At 34.7% G+C, this 14,803-nt stretch overlaps 1 protein-coding gene across 1 annotated transcript in view; it reads left to right on the top strand.

Annotated features, from left to right (window-relative positions):
* Positions 1 to 4,599: 4,599 nt before the first annotated feature.
* LOC124353629 (zinc finger homeobox protein 4) overlaps positions 4,600 to 14,803 on the top strand; it is a 218,015-nt gene continuing 207,811 nt past the window's right edge. The window contains exon 1 of the mRNA XM_046803555.1: positions 4,600 to 4,865. The gene's annotated coding sequence lies outside the window, so the exon portion shown is untranslated. The remainder of the gene's footprint in view (positions 4,866 to 14,803) is intronic.

Raw genomic sequence — 14,803 nt, 5'->3', positions numbered from 1 at the left:
AATAATGCCGGGGCGCTGGTCAGATTATGCAAATTAGGGTGGGGTGGGGCGGGGGAGTTCACTGGGTCACCGGTAGCGTAGCGGGTGCCTGAGGGTAGGTTAGGGGAAAACTGGTGGGTGAGTTGAAAATCACCATTGGAACCGTAATTTTCTAAAGATTCTGGAATAGTGTTGGTTTTGAATCGAGTTAAAAATCACCATTGGCACCGTAACTTTAAGTGAAAAGTAAAAAAAAAATAAAGATGTATTATTTTACTAGGCGAAGTTAAGCATAAGAAGCCCTCTCTAACACTTAATCAGGGAGCCAACGGCTTAAAGGTGACTTCCGAACCATCACCAATGGCCGGGCAGGCGGGCTGCTTGTAACGATAGGATCGCTCAGCGGTCAGTTATCCAAGCAGCAAGCAGCCACGCTCGACGTTGTTTGATCTGGTTATCTTGCGATAACCGTTGTACCCGCTACACTGCGCCATTGGCAACTTTCTAAAGGTTCTGAAATAGTGTTGGTTTTGAATCTTCTACAATCTGCATCAAACCTTCTGCAGCAGTGCTTTACATTCAATGCAGAAGAATGGTCAGCATTTACTACAGATGTCAACATCGTTACATTGTTATGTAATAATAGTTTGCTACCAATCGTATAATATTTCTTAAACTAATTTTACGGTTTTATAATCTAAACATGGTTTACGGAAGAGTACACAATATTGCAGAACAATTAACAAGCTAGCTAGCTCTCTTTTTTGTCGGGGTTTCACAATAATGCGCCACCGACATTCAACTAAATCTTTAATTGACAATGACTGTTGAAAATCGGCAGAACGTTTTAGGTTTCAACCCGTAATGGATATACAAAATAAAATCAGAGATCTGAGCGTGGTCTCTTAACATGTTTAACATAATCACACAGTGAAATTAATTTGTTTTTATTTACTCATTATTAAATTGTGATTTTTATATTTAAAAAAAAATTTTTGGTTGTCGTAACTACAATGTAGCAGTTTTGTTACAACTACAGACAAATAAAGAGAATATTAATCCGAATAATTTATAAAATCCGTTTATTAAGAATATTATTTTTTTATCAAAATTAAAGAACACGAAAATATGGGGAGTACAAACATGGCATTTTCTTGGGCCGAAGTAATAAACAAATGAATGGGTATCACAATTTCTAGCTTCCTATAACTAATAACATTTTTTACGATCTTTGGTTCCTACTGTCAAGAGGTAACTCTAGGCAGAAAAGGTTTGGAATTTCTTGGAGCGCAATCCTTTTTTAAGGGCTAGCCGAAGTTGATGCAACTTGTATCAAACGCTAAGAAGGGGATTAAAGTGTGATTTACAAAATTGTAATTTAATTAAATGTAATGTTTATTTATTTTTAAATTGCGGTGTTCCTCAAGGTTCTTACTTTTGGACTTTTCTGTTCAGAGTAATAAACAGTATCAAACACAATGAAAACCAATTACCTAAATGCAGGGTAATGAAAAATTAGTTGTAATAACGCTCTATCCACATGATTCGGGGACAGCTGTTACACGATAGAACTGTCCACTAGACCGCGCTAGATCTCATACGCGATAGTGTGTTGCAGGGTCACGAAGGGTTGGCTAGCATAGGGGCAGCAGAGCCCGCAGGGTCGTGCCCCGCCGCCTTGGGAAAACAAACCCCAGGGCGTCAAGTAAAACAGATGAACTTGATAACAGTTTCCATTCTTCTGAGACGAGCCGTATCTTTCTGTTAAAGATGGGAAAGATTTGGAATTTTTAAAGAAGACTGTATGCATTGTGTAATAAGAGTTCCATGTGCAGTCTTGCAAACAATTTGTTAAACGCTACTAACAACTTTGAATGAAAATTCATAAGATTATACGTCAAGTTTTAATTTTGAATTGAATAGCCTATACCAAATAAATATATCAAATAACAAAACTTCTGACATTTTAAAGATTGAGAGATTTGGAATTCTTTAAAGGAGAAGGTATATATCTTGTAATATGAGTTTCATATACAAACTTGCAAACAGTTTGCTGAATGTTATGAACAACTATAAATGAAAATTCATAAGTTTGAATTTAAGTGGTAGATTTGAATTGGATTAATAAATAAATTGGAAATAAATATATAAAATAACAATAATTCCCGAGATTTTGTTTGATTTCGTTAAACATGTGGCAGCGTACAAAATTATCTGGCTAGATAGGCTACCTACAAATATTTTTTAGCGCCAAAATAAAAAAACTAAATTACTTTTTAATTTAAGTGGTAGCTTTGAATTGAATAGCCTATACCAAATAAATACATAAAATAACAATATTTTCTGACATTTTGTGTGATTTCATTACAAGCGTGCAAGAGTATAAAATTAACAACCTAAAAACCCCAAAAATATTTTTTTGGTGCCAAAATTAAAAACTAAATAACTTTTTTCACGAACAATGCTTAGTTAGTTATTTTTACCACTACATAATTGACGAAAAAAACAAGATATACATGTTTCACGCGATTTAAAATTGAATTTGCAGTTAGGTCTCTAGTGGATTGAAATAATATTTAAAGTGTAAAATTATGACTTTTTTAAACTTAGTTCACAATTGAAAATGTATTTGCAGATATTTTAATAAACTGGTATAATTCGAGTAGTTTTTACTTTTTTAATATTATTTAAATAAATCATTTTACATACCTTTAGTTAGTTCTCGATTATAATACAATGAAAACCATTTGGTACCCGGATAGAAATTTAACTTCACCGCGTGGTTAATCACGATTGGAAAATGTGACATGAGTTGTTGATAAAAACGATTTTTACTTTTATAAAATGAAATGGACGAACGGTTCGGTGGAGGATATACCTGACTTGGCGGCTTGACCAAGGGCTAATACCTCATCAAAGTCGAAGCTTATAATCTGTACTTCGCACCTTCAGGGCGTGAATGCCACCTCATTACAGACCGGCTGAGCTTATCCAACAACTCGGGCCGAGGGATACCCTTCGCTTATAGGCTATACTTATTAGATTTGTGAATAGAGTGTCTGTGGGTCAATAGAGGATCTAAATTAGCTCTTTAGATTTCATGTTAGAATTGATTTTTAGCTGAGTTATTTATGTTTACTTAACAATTTTAATTACACCCCTGTAGTAGACTATTACTTTCCTGAATACGATAGAAATTAAAACAAATTTTTATCGTTTAAGGCGTTTAATATAATATTTTGGAGTACCTTGAAATCTGCCCCACAGAAAAAAGGCAGCGAATGCTTTTTAGTTGGTACGTGAAAGATAACTGATTGGAATAACATATCTTTAATTAAATATTTTAATTAAAACGTGTAATTTGCTTATATTGTATTAATAAAAATTCTAATAATCGTTGAAAAAACATTTGTTCTTTAAGTCATGATTCATATAATCTACACACTGTAAATAGTTACTTTCTAGGCCTTTATCAGTTTCTCCTGATTCTACAATATTGGATAAATGAATATCGTGGAGAATATTCTTCACGTCAAAATTTTTACAAATTTGTTTATTGTGCCTGTCTGAAACAAATTGCCTACAAATGCACTACCTTAACTTTTAAAAGTAGATTATGGTGGATTTAATTTTTAAGATGACTGGTGTAAACCTTGCTTGAACTATCTAATTGTGGTAAAAAAATAATTATTTTGCGAAATTGTCCCTCTAGTGCAGAAAATATCGGGTTTAAATCGATTATTTAAATCTGTGTTGAATTTTCTACGGGATTGATTTCTAGTGGAAAATACTGCATTATACATTTTTAATCCAAATTTAACTTTGCATGAAAGTGATTTACTATTTATATTTCATATTTTCACACCTATACGCTCTATATCCTTTGCATTTCACGAATTGTAACATTTTGGTCTTCGGTGGAGTTTAGCCGTTACTGAATGGTTTAAGTGTAGAGACAGTTTTACGCCAAACCTTAAGTGGAGCATATCAGTGTTGGTGATAATTCAAATTTGTCATTAACTCTGAAATTTTAAGATTTTATGTTTCATGCTGTTTACTGAACATTAGGATAATTCTTAATATTGTTTTATTTATTTTTATGTTACTTTTGAAAATATTTAACAAATCTGTACGTATGCTGTTTGACTCAGAGGGGTGTAAAAAGCTCGTCCATTGACCATAGGGGATGGATGATTTGTTGAAATTATCTTGAAATGTCCTTACAACGGTATTAAAAAGGGGCATTTCAGCTGAGGAAAACAAGCGATCGCCTAGAAGGGGCGAAAAGGGGGGTGAAATGTGCCGATGATATATTCTCTTGTAACCATACCGTAGTGTGTGCCGGTAAATCAGCAAGTCGGCCAGCACACATACCATTGTTTTAGTCTATTTGCGCCGGGGAGCCTCGCGATTGGAGGCGGTCACTATGTATTCCCCACCAGTTAATGAGGATGGAGGGGGGAGACCCCCCTCTCTTGTTTCTCTCTATTAGACAGATTCATCACAACGAGAGTTGGAGGGGAAGTGTGACTCCCTCCCCCCTCTCCCCCCCCCTAGACGGTTACGCCGCCTATTTTTCGTAATTAATTCCGCGCTCGGTGTACGGCGCTGACCGGTTGCCGTAATTTAGTGTCGACTGTGACCGCGCGGTGGTTGCACGCTGGACGTACACTCGGTTCTGAGTTATCTGTGTTACCCAGTCAGACTGTGTACTCCTGCTCCCCTGATACCTTGTGTTGTGTAGATTCGTTGTTTAGCGTTGTATTGTTAGGTAATCTCTGTTTGTAAATATCAGTGTTGTTTGTTGTTCGGCCAGAGTGGACCCAGGTTCAAGAGACTTTACTGTGATTCACTCCCGGCCCCTGTACGGATGTCCTAAAGACAAGTAAGGACAAGTAGTGATAAGGCTGATAATGTGTTAACTATTAGTGTATGTATATAATCATTTGACATTTGAATTTTTTGTGTAGTTCTTAAATCGATAATTTCCTACAGGTAACTGTAAGGAATATTTTTTTAAGTGTTTGAATAAACTTTTATCACTAAATTATAGCTAAATTTTATAGTACAACCAGCTGTCAAAGCCACTATAGTAATAATCGTTCAAAAATAATCACACTTCACAATTATATATTAAGACATTTTTAATAATTGTTAGTGTTAAACTTCCAATGCACAAAACATTCACGTTGCTAACAAAAATATCGCTTCCAAAACTCGTAAAAGTTTAAGATTTCAATTTAATTGGAATTTTTATAAGAGAACACTTAATTTCCTTTCTAAATTGATGTAGTATAGTGGTAGCTGAATTCACCAGACTTTGAGAAAAGTGAAAAATAGAGGGATAATAAAGCATACACTTTGTATTTGTTGACAATAAACGATCAAGCGTAATCGATAAGTTCAGTTTATGTTTCTGTGAACAGAAAAACAATCATAAGCGTACTGTTAGCACACAGAAATATTCTACAGCAACGAATTTCCTTGCAATCCAGTTTGCATGGCCAGTTTGACCAGTGGGACAAACGATCTTAGCAGCTTCCCTAGGGGGTGACTAAACAATCTAGGAATAACCGGATAGAACGGGTATTAGATAACTTGCACTGTAGTTATTCAAAACATGTGGCATTGTTCATGGATCTGCCCTTTTAGTAGGCCTAACTTGTTATCATTCTTTATTTCAAATCCTCCGTTTAACACATTAATAATACCTATTCCAATTTTGATAGTAAGAAACGGCGATGTCTACTTTAAAATATCTTAAAAAGTCGAATTTGAATTTTATAATCAAATTGAAATGTTATAAAAAATCAGCGGAGAGGCCTTTTAATATTTGTTTGTATTGATTGAGAAAACAGTTACTATACAAAGCATATCATATAACTCAACTGTGTACATAAGGTCCAACATTAAATTAGTATGTACTTGATATATTCTGTAGCATTACGAATCAAATTGTGGATAAATATCCTTTTCAATACCAAAAGTTATTCAATAATATATTCCCTAACGCACTATAACAACAAATTAAATTGTTCACTGATTTTAGGAAAACCCGTCAATAAAAAATGTTACTTCTAGAGGATACAGGTATTCCATTTACTCACTAAATGTTGCTCTACCACTGTGATTAAATAAGTAGAGATAAGAAACAGGTTTGATGATTCTCCATCTGGAGGAGATAAGATAAGAAAGAGAGAAGATTGTGTACTGACGGCAGGGTCGCAATTAACAATCCAGTTCCCTGCAGACCGAAAACAAATATAAGGAAGGGGCGAAATCATTGCACAGATCGTAGATTAGAGCCAGCGCGATTGTGTGGCTTCCCGGAGTCGATAACTTAGCAGAGCATCTTCCCTGACCTTTATATCCAATCCACTTTCCATACGTGGACCAAATGTCACCGACTACAGGCTCATGTGTCATCAGTGTTCCCCTTTTGTGTTATGAGGACGGAAGGGTCTCAAACAGCGATTTAGGGAAATTATCGCTAGGACGCTGTATGTTAGATGGAACAGCGGTTGGGAGTTCATGGGGATTATGAAATTCCAAGGATAACATCAAAGCATTTTTTATTGTCATCTAGATGGAAACAGTGGTTGAAAGTTTATGGGGATTAAGAAATTCCAAAGATCACATCACAGCGTTTTTTTTTTATTGTCCTCTTGATGGAACAGCACTTGGAAGTTCATAGGGATTATGAAATTCCAAGGATCACATCAAAGCATTTTTAATTGTCCTCTTAATACATTATTGGCAAAGCCACAAATGTTCTCTCGATGTTAAGGAATCAGGGTTCAGCTTTTGTATTTTAAGGGCGAATGGCTCTCAAACAGCGATTTAGGAACAAGGAGCATAAAATCATCATGAAGGAACTCTGTATTTTAGGTAAACAGAAGTTGAGAGTTCATAGAGATTAAGAAGTTCTAAGGATCACAACATAGCATTTTTTATCTATCTCTAAAGTAAGCCGCATATATACTTGATATTAATAATTCAGGGATTCCCTTTTGTTTTGAGAGCAAACAGCGATTTAGGAGTGATGCGCACAAAATTATAACGATTGAACTCTGTATTTTAGGTAGAACATAAGTTGAGAGTTCTTGGAAACTGTGAAATTCTAAGGATTATAACATAGCATTCGTTATCAACCTAGCTACTATAAAGCCACAAGTGTTCCCATGATACTAAGAATCTCTTCAGTTTAAAAACTGTTTTAGCTTAACTAAATGCATTATATATATGAACATTTATTTTATAAACAAGAGCTTTTATGACAAACTTTCCGTAAAAATGTGGTTGTTCATCTGAAAATAAAGAAAAACGTGTCTCTGAAGATATGTCCTAAAACTGTTAGTTTTCCTTATGCCTGCTAGTGTATTTTATTATTTAAAGATTTAAAATAATCTACAGTGCTAAATTAAAATTTTGCAAGTATTTTGTCATTGCCAGATTGATATTATGAAAAATTGCTTAAATAAGGTATTTAAAAGTGTACACATTACGATTTAAATATTATAAAACCACAAACGTAAGAAATAGTGGTTAGTTTATTTTAAAATATGGCTAACAGATTGTGCAGTAAATAAGACTCGCCCATGCCTCTATTGACGTGTTAGATATTATTGGCCGACTACTGCAGATGTAGATACATAATATAAATTAACTTACATGTAATCGATGAAAAACTAAGCATTTTATGCCAAAACTTTACAGAAACACATATTCTTTGTTTATATGAATGATAACATTTAAAATTCTCAAATCGGTTTGTATGCTGAGCTTACAGTAAATTAACGTGATCATAAACAGGCCATGCATACATCAGTAGCTAAAGAACTAAATTTACAAACATTTAGAGAATTTCCTTTTCAGGATTTAAAACGCTTTCAAGAGAATTTTGGACATTCCATAATTACTTCTTATACACTTTAACTTTGTTTTCTAAATCAGTTCATGTGTATATTCATGATCAGCTTTAACACTTAAAACACATTATGAGGAACACCAGTTTAATTAGTTAGATCGTGCAAGAGCTGTATTAACGATTAGTCATTAACATACAAAGGGTACACCGGGAAGGACGGGGGTATTGCAGAAATGGGTCGGAAGTTATCAGGAGACAGTTCGATTTATAGTCTTGAATAGATATGCATCCCTAACTTTACTGATTTTGATTTGGAAGAGAATACAAACCTTATATTATGATTATATATAAAATTATCATTGATTGTTCAACAAGTTTGGATAGAATGGAAGTGAAATTTTGACGATTTAGGATTTAAAAATGTATTGACTATTCTTTGCAACAGAATATTTAATGACATTCTAAAATCTTAGAGGATACACTACTATAATAATACACGTATTTTGGGTTTCTGAGGTTAGGTCCTAAACTAGGCGCTAGTAAATCGTGTATTCTTCGCCTTCCTTATACACAAATTGAACAAGCTATTTTGGGTGTGTGGTAAGGCCGCAAAAATAAATACTTTTTATTTAAGCACATTACTGTGTATTAATTTTAACGTTACATTTGTTAATTTTCTCCTTCACTGAATGTAAAAGTTCGAGAATGAATGTCCAACAATACTCTTGTATTCGAAAAGAAAAGAAAACTCCAGTGTTGCCAACTCAGTTTAAAACTCCTCCAACTCGCTAATAAGCAGTCCCATGACATCCTGATAAGAGATAAGACGCGTGCCGAGGAAAGAGTCGATGTAGGGGTGCAGAGTACGTGGGAGAGGGGCATAGGGATACAAAATCGATGCCCGATTGAAAAGAAACGGGTGTTTCGACCAATTCAATCCGAACCGATGTTACCCGTGGAATTCTGTACTACTTCCGGTAGTTTTTACATCGTGTGGTGCGAATTCAAATTTAGCGATATTTCTTACTTTTGAAAGTAAGCGATCTGTGTCCTTTTCAAAAAACATAACGTAACGTGAAACACCTTTCTGAAAGAACATAAAATACCTAAAAGCGATTATTTTAAAATAATTTTCAAGAATAAAGGATTAAATTCTTTTGTAATGTAGATCATATCCATCACATTTTATTTAAATGCTTTAATTAATCTAAGGTTTTATTGTTTTAATAATCTTGAAGTTAAAGGGGTTATAAGTAATTCAAGGGAGACAATTAATTATTTCTTGAAAATGTAGTTCTTTAAGTGGATGTGGTTAGTAATCAGTTTTCCAAACTGTATCCTGGAAATCTCAATGATTGATTGTTATGTTAGTCTAGTTGATATGAAATCTTCTAATGAACTATTGTTCTCTTACAATGTATTGAAAATTGTTAAATGTTAAATTACATTATATATGGTTAAACTAAATTTAAGAATTTTATCTCGATTTATACGCATGATTGTTTAGTCATTAGTAACATTTGATTCAATGTGTAACTTTTCAAAAAGAGTTAATCAAATCTATCTTTAAATTAGCAAATAAATCAATACCGTGTTGAGTTAAGAAAAACAGCCTCTTTTTCCTATTTAAAATTTAGTTGACTCAATGTGTAACTTTTCAAAAAGAGTTAATCAAATCCTATCTTTAAATTAGCAAATAAAAGCAATACCGTGTTGAGTTAAGAAGAACAGCCTCTTTTTCCTATTTCCAATTTAAAGTGAGTTTAATTAGGAGTGTAATTTTACTAACGGAATCCAAAGAGAACAAAATGGCCGTTAAGAATGCAATATTTTAAAACGTAATGTTTTTCAAAGGTTAAAGCGACGTTTTGAAAGGTGCGATCTACTGTCTTTTTCAGGGGCAGTCTGAGTTTGCCAATCACCAATTACAAACATAACCTATATATTTATAAATTCGATTTTTGTCTTAAAAATTTAAGCGGTGTGTAATCTAAAACTACTTCAAATTAATAATAAGGGAATATAAAATTTCAAACCTCGAATGGTACAAGGGCTGAAACTTGTGGTATAATTTTACGTGTGTTTAATTCATCTGTATCAACAGCCGCTTATTTGTTTAGTTGTATTTTATACGAGTTTTAATAGCAGTGACAGGACCTAAGGTAGATTGTAGTTAATAAAAGTGCTTCGGTCCTTTACAGCAGATTTACTGCAGAGGAACACAGAGTTGTAGGGGCGTGAACAGTTAACGTTTATATCGCAGCGTGTCGGGGAGACGATGGACTCTTATCGCTTACCTCAGATAACAATGAAAGGCCAGATATAGTTGCTGAAGAACAGGAGTTTATAATTCGCAACAATTCTTGGAATTGCGTTTCCACGAATTAAAGAATGTTCAAGAAAATGTGGAAAATATTTTGTATTGCCTTTCAGCATTATCTCTACATGTTGATAGCTGTATGTGAAAACTTATCCGTAAGTATGTGCTACTTTTTATGAAATTGCATTAAATTAGTTTCCTAAGTGGGATAACCTACAACAAATAGAAGTGGGAAACGGGAGAATAACGTGTAGAAGTTAATTATGTGATCACCTTTATTTGTCCAGCAGAGCGAAACTAGAGCGAACAATTGCCGTGGACGGTTCGTCGTTATTAGTTCATTTATAAAAAAATGCAGGTTTTATTTGTAAAACGAGATATTGTAGTGGAGCGATGTGTCTGCGGAGCGTCGTCGACATTAGAGATGCAAGGGGGTGGCGGGGCGGCCGACCCTCCCCCACCCCGGACCCCACCACCCCAAAACTGACACTATACGCAATCGCGCGTTCATTACTCCGTACATGCGCCTGGCATTAATTAAACCCCCACCATGCAAATGTGGGCACTTCGTGTCAGTCCTTCGCGCAGCGAGCTGCTCCTCGGTAAGCGTTCCTTTCCCGTCCCCCGTTCCATCATCTGCTGCACCGTTCCACACCGGTCCACCGTTCCGTTTGTTTACATCCTTACCGTTGCCACGGCGACGGACCCGATTGTTGCCCGGTCGAGTGGTAACATTGTTGCAGTGGCGTCGGTCACCGTAAGTCCGAGATAGGAGAGTCCCCCGACCAGTGTGTGATGGTGCAGTGTGTGGGGGCCAGTGCGGGCATGTAGTGTTGTGTTTGTGCACGGTAGGTAGGTGTGGGGTCTCCCCTTGTACGACAATACCATTAGGCTCATTGTTGGGGTTTGGGGTCAATGGGGCCTTTTCCGATCGGTGGTCGCCTTATCTGAGGTACCATCAATCGGTCACGGCATGTGCCACTTCGGCTAGATTTTCTTGTCGAGCATTGTCAAACTATGTATAGTTAGTAATAAAACCTTTTAAACGCACGAAAAGAGTTCAATATAACCACCATTAATAAGTAAAAACTAAATTTTAAGCGTTATCAGTGCAAAGTTTGTCTTATTCTAATCGGACGCTTAATTTAATATAATCCTCTCCTTAAATAAAAATTATCTAAATATTTTCCATGGAAACGTTTAATATTTTACGTTATGTCTGCCATCGCCTTTCTTTGTCTAATTAAAAGTATAAATTTCACAAGAATAAAATAAAACATCTACTTATAAATACTATTAACATTTTAAATCGACCCTCTCGAAATATTTTATCAGCAATAATATTTCCTCACTTAATATGTATATATTTATGAAATTATTTTGTTACTTTATTTCAATCTCATGTTTTCAAGCTCATTTCTTATCATTTATCATTTCCTATTAATTATACAAATTAGTTATCCTTTTCAGAAATAGCATGAGTTTACGATAAAATTAATTTAAGACAATAATTAGTTTCAGTTTTTAGAATTTAATAAGTTACGCTACAAATTTAACAAACATTGAGTGGGAAAACCGGGGACAGAAGATTCCAGCATTTGTATAAAAATACATTTTTTATTGAATAAAATTATTAACTGTTATAATAGTTGTAATCAACAACATTTACTAATGAAAGAAAATATCCGTAATTTGATTAAAGTACACGATTTTCCTTAATGAAATTATACCATTACGCCGTACTCCATTACTTTCTATCGTTTTAAATGTCAAAACTTCACTAAATTAAGTAAGTTATACCCTAAATTTGTTTACTTGATGAATATTCGTTACGTTTTCAGAAAATAATCCCTAAGGCATCTTAGGAAAACGCATGAATATCACTGTGTCGTATTTGAATTTGAGTGCATTTTAAAAGCCGTAAAAGTTCAAATCAGTTTAAAAAGTCAACGTCGTCAGGCCAACGATGATCGATTAAAACGAGGGCAAGTTTGGCCGCGACTCGTTGACTACAATTAGGCCCTCAGTGTCTGAGGATATATTAATTTACGACGCCCTGATTGGTCGCAGCAATGCGTCACTATAGTCGGCACCAATCGCGGCCCTTAATTGACTTTAATTGTCGTTTTATTGAAATGTTTCCAGGCTGTAAAGTGACCCTTTGGCTAGCTAAGTATTTCCACTCAACTTCATGTTTCACGTCATGGAAACAGTCGTAGCAGCAGGACTTACTTTTTGAAAATCACGGATATACTTTTGGTTGAATTTTTAACAATTTTCGGTGAAATGATCCAAAATACGGGGTAATTCGTTTAGTTCTAAGCAGAATTCGATGTTCTCCTAAAATAGGTAAAACATAGTAGACATTTCATTGAAGGAAGAGCTCTTCTTATTGGAATTTTTTTCTGTAAAAGAATACTTACAATTGTCCAATAATTTTAATTTTCTAACACAAGGTCTTTCTACATCTAAGATATCATCGTCAGGTATGAATGGCGTCTTAGATGTCAAAAGGTCTCGTGTGAGAAAATTAAAATAAAATTATTGGACAATTGTGAGTTTTTTTATAGAAAATAAACTAGTAGAGTTAACATTAAATTACACGTTTTGTTTCTAGTGCAACCTGTATTAAATCTTAAATTAATAAGAGGTGCGTTTAGTGCAACCTTTGATAATAATAGCGGTTTTTTATAAAGCAATATGTCTATGTTTTAAATAATTTTGTTAACTAAATTGTTCAAGGCAATAGGTAAAGAAGCGACCACGTTTACGATTAACCTAACTCATCTGGGTTTTACAATTGCCCTCGAACGTTCCAAAAGAAACCTCGTAGAAGAACGGGGGTAGAAATAAAATCTGCTTACACATTTATAGTGTAGCATGACAGACTTATGTAAAATGTGATTCCGTAAAAAAATTATGTGATACATTTTTCATGGATCGCATCAGGGTTAGGTATTAGTGCCAGTTTTATTCTTCTTAAAATGGGAATCTATTATAAACTGTTAATTTTGTACAGTAATATTTTTGTTGTGTTTCTGGTTCTGACGTTTATGGAGCTAAAATTCCTTGAACTCCGAATAATCCGTTAGATTTCGTTGGTTCAAAAATTGCGTTTTTCCTAATCAGCTCTGGAAACGCGGTCCACACAAGTCGAATGGCGAGGACTCTACACGGGTTTCGCGGTTTTGCCTTTGTACCCGCTTTAGTCAGAAATCCCCCGATGCAGAGATACAAGGGGGGGGGGAAGTTGGCGATAAATAACTTCCTCCGTTCTGATTGGGCCATTTTTCTTCAACAATGCACCTGTGCACAAAAAGAGTTCCATTTGAATTGCGAGCAGTCTGCGTCTGGTCGGGATTTCAATTTGAAATCGGCCTCGACCTTGGAAGGGACGCGACTGTCAAAGTCGCTGCATATCATCCGACACGACATCAATCGTCTGGCACTGTTTTGACCGGTCTGTCCGATAGTTGCCGACACAACCGGATATTTCGAGTTCGACCTGATGAATACGATCTGAACATTTCGTCTCCCAAGTCAGAAGTATAGCATCCACGCGCTGCTTCAACGCAAAATCCACATTTTAAATGCATCAGTAAAAACGTTGGAGATAAATCTAAATAATTTGAATTTGATTTATACGGATAAAATATATAAAACGTTTCACGCTATGCGTAATTCTATCATCTGTCTGTACGTCTGTGTGTTATGGACAAAATTATACTTTACGTTATAATATAAGTTATAATTTTAAACAATGATACCTAATTTTATGAAAAAACGACGTAATAGTGAAGTGGAAAATAATGGTTATGAAAAAGTTATCGGCCTCTCGTAAGAAAAGAAGAACAAAAGTCTATCATGCGAAGAAAGTAAAAAGCAGGTCTTGCATACAAAATGTTGTCCTTATTATTTTACAATTTAACAAACATAAATAATAAAATTAATTTTTAAATAAACGTATACTATACATCAAATAAATTGAACTATATAGAATGAAAAGGACTGTTAACACTAATTTCTTCAGTCACTTATGATACGATTCTACTAAACAATATATATTTCTGAAACTAAAAGTGTGTTTTATTTTTGTATATTATCAATAAGTACATTTTATATACAACATTTTAAATGGCCGTCATTTTGGAACCGGAAAGTAATATTTTTCTGTGTTCAGTTTATAGAAAGGCTAAAAATCGCGCTGCGTTTGAATATGGCATATTAAAACCGCTGTAAAAAATATACTTTTTAATAGACGTAAATACGGATATATAAATAAAATAGGACAATGCAGTATGCGAGTTTTTGTCTTATAAATCGTCTCTTGAAGGTTGGGCGAGTAATTTTTGGACACCCTGTACAATAGAGCTTAATATATGGGAAATGTTGCAATGGTTTGGACACACAACAATATCTACATCCACGCACTGGTCCACAATCCCGACTGTTTATGGCTTACGTTTTCGTTCTCTATTTTAAATATTTACAGTCCACGCCACTGTTTATGGCCAGGGTCAAAGTTGCCTACATATCTCTTTGGCACTGGCAATAAATCGTGGCGACTGGATACAGAAGTCGTAAGCCAAAACAGTTCTGAAAGATTTTTTTTACGTTGGACAGGTCACCTAACTTTC

Source organism: Homalodisca vitripennis, chromosome 2 (assembly GCF_021130785.1).
Source record: "Homalodisca vitripennis isolate AUS2020 chromosome 2, UT_GWSS_2.1, whole genome shotgun sequence".
Lineage (NCBI taxonomy): Eukaryota > Metazoa > Arthropoda > Insecta > Hemiptera > Cicadellidae > Homalodisca > Homalodisca vitripennis.
This window is presented reverse-complemented; position numbering and strand designations above follow the sequence as displayed.